This window comes from Arachis stenosperma, chromosome 8 (genome assembly GCF_014773155.1).
Source record: "Arachis stenosperma cultivar V10309 chromosome 8, arast.V10309.gnm1.PFL2, whole genome shotgun sequence".
Classification (NCBI taxonomy): Eukaryota; Viridiplantae; Streptophyta; class Magnoliopsida; order Fabales; family Fabaceae; genus Arachis; species Arachis stenosperma.
Window position 1 is genome coordinate 27,369,576 of NC_080384.1, and position 6,000 is coordinate 27,375,575.

The window sequence follows — 6,000 nt, forward strand, 5'->3', positions numbered from 1 at the left end:
GCTTAGGGTTTACAAAGATGAGTAAATTACATAAAAATCTACTTCCGGGCCCACTTGGTGTGTGCTTGGGATGAGCATTGAAGCTTTCATGTGTAGAGACTTTTTTTGGAGTTAAATGCCAGCTTTTGTGCCAGTTTGGGCGTTTAACTCCCATTCTTGTGCCAGTTCCGGTGTTAAACGCCAGAATTCTTGAGCTGACTTGGAACGCCTATTTGGGCCATCAAATCTGGAGAAAAGTATGGACTATTATATATTTCTGGAAAGCCCAGGATGTCTATTTTCCAACGCAATTGAGAACGCGCCAATTGGGCTTCTGTAGCTCCAAAAAATACACTTCGAGTGCAGGGAGGTCAGAATCTAACAGCATCTGCAGTCCTTCTCAGCCTCTGAATCAGATTTTTGCTCAGGTCCCTCAATTTCAGCCAGAAAATACCTGAAATCACAGAAAAACACACAAACTCATAGTAAAGTCCAGAAAAGTGAATTTTAAATAAAAACTAATAAAAATATAATAAAAACTAACTAAAATATACTAGAAACATACTAAAAACAATGCCAAAAAGCGTATAAATTATCCGCTCATCAGTTGTTCGCACACTTTGGAGGGGCATGTTCTGATTCTCCATTCTTCTCCTCTGGAGCTTCCTTTTCAACTAGCTCTTCATTGGCCTTGGTCTCAGAGCCAGCTATTTTACCACTTCTCAATTGAATAACCTTGCAATCTTCTCCTGGGTTCACCACTGTATCACCTTGAAATGTACTTGCAGACCTTTCAAGTATTTGCTTGCTCAGTTGGCCCACTAGCACCTCTAAATTTCTAATGGAGGCTCTGGTTTCCTGCATAACTTGTGCTTCCGTACTTGTCACTTGTCCACTTATCACGGTGATAGCCTTACATTCCTCTCTTGGATTTGGAATTGTGTTACTCGGAAGACTATTAGTGGTCCTTTGATCAATCTCATTAATTTTTGTGGCTAATTGACCCATTTGAATCTCCAGGTTCTTGATGGATGCTCTGGTTTCCTGTCTAAAACTTGTCAATATTTCTTCCAAATCATTGTTCTATTGGAAACCGCCCTGAGAACTATTGTTAAAGTTTTGAGGTCTCTGAGGTTGATCCCTCCATCCAAAATTTGGGTGATTCCTCCACCCCTGATTGTATGTCTTAGAATATGGATCATTGTTGGGATTCCTAGGACCACTCCCCTTGTAATTCACCTGTTCAGAAGAGGGTTGAGCATAATCATAATTATCATTTTGCATAAAGTTACCTACCATGTCATAGGAGACTTCCTGTGGTGGATTTTGGGTATTGATAGCTGAGACTTGCATGTCACCCATCTGTTGAGTAAGTAGATTTATTCGCTGAGACATCAGCTTGTTCTGAGCAAGAAGAGCATTAATAGCTTCTACTTTCAACACGCCTCTCTTCTAAGGGGTTTCAGAGTTCACATGATTCCTGTTAGATGAGTATAAATATTGGTTGCTTGCAACCAATTCAATCAGCTCAATAGTCTCCTTTGGTGTCTTGTTCTAGTGCAGTGAACCTCCTGCAGAATTATCTAGCACATCTTAGACATTTCACCCAAACCTTCATAAAAGATGTCTAGTTGTGTCCATTTGGAGAATATGTCCGGAGGACATTGCCTAGTCAGTAGCTTGTATCTCTCCCAAGCTTCATACAGAGTTTCACTATCCTTCTGCCTGAAGGTCTGAACCTCCACCCTAAGCTTAGTCAGCTTCTTTGGTGGAAAAAATTTAGTGAGAAACTCAGTAACCACCTTGTTCCAAGTATCCAAACTCTCTTTGGGTTGAGAATCTAGCCATAGCTTTGCTCCATCCCTCAAAGCAAACGAGAAGAGCATGAGTTTGTACACCTCTGGGTTCACTCTATTTGTCTTCACAGTATCACAGATTTGCAGAAAATTGGAAATAAATTAATTTGGGTCTTCGTGGGAAAGACCATGATACTGGCAGTTTTGTTGTACCAGGGTGACCAGTTGTGGCTTTAACTCAAAGTTGTTTGCAGCTATAGGAGGCACCATAATGCTTTTTCCATAAAGATATGTTGTAGGAGCGGAGAAAGAGTCAAGTAATCTCCTTTGTTGTTCATTCCCATTCGGGTTTGTCACATTGGCATTATCAGTATTATTCGGATCCATAATGGATTCTGCAGCCTTGTAAAGTCTTGCTTGTTGTAAACGCCGCCTGAAAGTCCTTTCAGGTTCAGGATCAAAGGCTAAGAGATGTTCTTTGTCTCTGTTCCTGCGCATAAACAAATAGAAAACAAGAAAGAATGGGAATCTCTACGTCAAAGTGAAGAGAATTCCCAGTGAGGTAACCTGTGTAAAGAAATAAAAAAAAGATACTAAATAAAATAAATAAAATAAATAAATAAATAGAAAAAAAGTTAAAATAAAAATAACTAGGTAACACCAAACTTAATTTCAGAAATTAAGAAAAATATTAGTGCTATTTATTTATTTAAAATATTTTTTTTCGAAAATAATAAAATAAAATTAAAATTAAAACGCCTAATCTAAGCAATCAAACAACAGATAGTTGTTAATCACTATCAATCCCTGGCAACGGCGCCAAAAATTTGGTGCGGTATTTATGATCTACAAACTAACCGGCAAGTGCATCGGGTCGTACCAAGTAATACCTTATGTGAGTAAGGGTTGATCCCACGAGGATTGATGGATCAAGCAACAATGGTTGATTAAATTCCTTAGTTAGATGAACAGAATAGTATGTTGAGTGTTCAAAAGGCATTAAACAGCAATTTAGAATTTCAGAAAGCAAGCAGCAATGAGTTGGGAACAAAATATGGAGAAAACAGTTAAGGCTTCAGAGTTATCTATTTTCCAGATTAATTTTTCTTACTAACTATTTTAATCATGCAAGATTTAATTCATGGCAAACTATATGCGACTAGACCCTAATTCCTTAGACATTCCTAGTCTCGTCTAAAATTCATTAACTGCCAATTCCTTAGTCAATTAATTTCAATTAGAAGGTGATGATCAAATTCCAGTTTATATGCCACAAGAATCCTAATTATCCAAAAATAAGGAGATTACATGTCACGTATCCCGTTAAATACAAACAATTAGAAATTTAGGATAATATGTTTTCAAGCTATTGTTCATGTAAAGAGCTTTTTCAAGTTTTACAAGAACTCAATTAGAACATGGGTCATACTTCCGTTCCACCCAAATTCATAAAATAAAGAACGAAAGCAATTATTGAAATATAAATCAAAACATGGATTAAATTAGAAAGATCAAACAAATCAATCCATACAAATAGACAGAGCTCCTAACCTTAACAATGGAGGATTAGTTGCTCATGGTTCAGAGAAGAAAATAAGGATTCTGGTAAAATGTACCGAGTTTTTCTGATGGCATCTAGATTCCTATTTATAACTAATCATAATAAATTTAAAATCTAATTATCTAAAATTAAAAATAATATATTTTCCTAAAAATAATATTTGAATTTAAATTTGAATTAATTAACAAGTCTTCAGCTGATGGGTGGGGACCACTTGATTTGTTCATTCTGTAGCTTCTAATCTGTGTTTTCTGGGCTGGAAACTGGGTCAAAACAGCCCAAAAATCGCCCCCAGCGTTTTTCTGCATTTTCTACACGTGGCGCATGTCACGCGTACGCGTCAGTCACGCGTATGCGTCGCTGGTCTTCTTTCGCAAGTCACGCAGACGCGTCAGTCATGCGGACGCGTCGCTGAGCAAATCTTCAATTCACGCGTGCGCGTCAGTCACGCGCACGCGTCGCCATGGATACCTCCAATTCACGCGCACGCGTGCGCGTCGCTCCTTGCAACCATCTCCTTTGATTCTTGTGCTACATAAACTCAATCAAATCTAGTCGAATGCTACCTATAATAAACAGTGTTGCACAAAACTCAAAATAGCATCCATAGTGGCTAAAATATAATTAATTCTTGATTAAACTCAACAAAGTAGATGCAAATTCACTAGGAAAATATAGATAAGATGCTCACGCATCAAGGTTCTAGTCAGATTACATGCTAATCATGGGGGTGAACGTTATCAAGTCACAAGAATTGCGGAAGAAGTACTTAATCGAGTTGGCTTGAATGTTGGTTTTATGAATCGACCCCATTTTGTGTTTGCTTTCTCTTAAGTTGTTCAAATGGCTGAAGTGCCAAGATGGGTGAAAAATCCAAAGATAATCACAAAATTTGCTGGGGAGGTTGGAGAGTCAACTATTGAACATGTTGCTCGATATTTGGTCGAGATTGGAAATTTAGCCAAAGATGAGAAGTTGAAAATGAAGTTTTTTTCTTCTTCGCTAACGAAGAATGCGTTTACTTGGTTTTCGAATCTCAAACCAAATTCGATAACGACATGGAATCAATTGGAAACTGCTTTTGACGCTCAATTTTATCGAGGGGAATTGAATGTGGCAGTTACTGATCTGGTTGCTTTGAAACATGAGGATGGTGAAACCATCGATGATTATATGATACGTTTTAAAAATGCTAGAAGTAGATGCTATGTTTCATTACCTGAGAGTGAAGTGGTGAAAATAGCAGTTATGGGGTTAGAATTTTATATGCGTCGAAAGATGTTTAACATGCATATCCCTGATTTAGCCCATTTTACCGAAAGGGTTCGTCAGTTTAAACTTATGAAAAAAGAAAAGGAGAAAAATAGGAACGAGCAGAAGTTAAAAAATAAGCCTTTTGCTTGAAAGGAGAGAGTTGCCTATGTGACTATGGAGTCCTCGGAGGAGGAACTCGATCTCGATACAGAGGTCGATTTGGCTGAACTTAAGAAGGGTCCTCCATATGTTTGCTCTTTACTTAAAAAACTCCCTAGTAATGAAAAGTTGAATGATTCAAAACTGAAGAGTTGAAAAAGTATAGTTTTGAAATTTCAAAATCTAATCAGATTTTTGATGTGTTGCTTAAAGATAAACAATTAATTCTGCCTGAGGGTAGAAGCTTACTTTCGGTGAAAGATTTGAAAGGAAAACCTTATTGTAAATTTCACAAAGCAACCAGTCATTCGACTAACAGTTGTGTTCATTTCAGGAATTTAATTCAGGAAGCTATAATGGAAGGACGTTTAAAGTTCGATGATGGTAGGAAGGAAATGAAAGTCGATATTGATCCTTTCGATGCTGATGCTAGTTTTGTTGATCCATGTTTCGGAGTGAATATGGTTGGTATGTCTTACGACTTCGATGTGGCTCTGGATGATTTTGAATCACAAGTTCAATCTATATATCTTTGAGCAGGAGATGACCTGCTAGATTTCTTAGTACAGCAAAAGATTAAAGATCGTGATGTGTCTTTATGCCCACGGTGCAATGCTGTATTCGATGCTGAAACTGCAGCAATTTTCAAGAAAAAAAGGATGAAGAAGGATTTAGTTCATAGAGAAGAGTAAGCTCGTTAGAGGCAGCCAATTCGGCATATAGAGGGTCAAAGTTCCAAGACCCCTCAACAAAATGTTGTTACACCTTTGAGCTAATCTCAAGCTATAGGTGTTCAATGGATTCGGAATTGCCAGAAATTCCAGAAACAAGATGCTCTCTATCGACGAAACCCACAGTGGGGATATCGAGGACCCCCTCAAAACTAATACCCTTATTACCGTGGTCGAGCCAGAGGATACCCAAGGGGTAGAGGTAGAAGGAATCTTAATCAAAACAAGAATCCTTAAGCAGACAGAAGCAATGGGGCAATGCCTTCAGTGCATTCCCGAATTGTTTTTCCTTCTGATGGAGAGACATGCTCAAAGGGAATTCCATCTCCTACAAAAATGGAGAAAGGTAAGGCAATAACCCATTCTTCATGGGTTGACAAAGGCAAAGAAGCTGATTTAGATGAAGAATATTTTGTAGAAGGAGATGATGAGATGGTTGGAACTATTTCGATTATTCCAACTGAGTATCTGGGGGGTATGAAGGTGACCCAGAAGAAGATTATGATATGGAGGTCGAAGA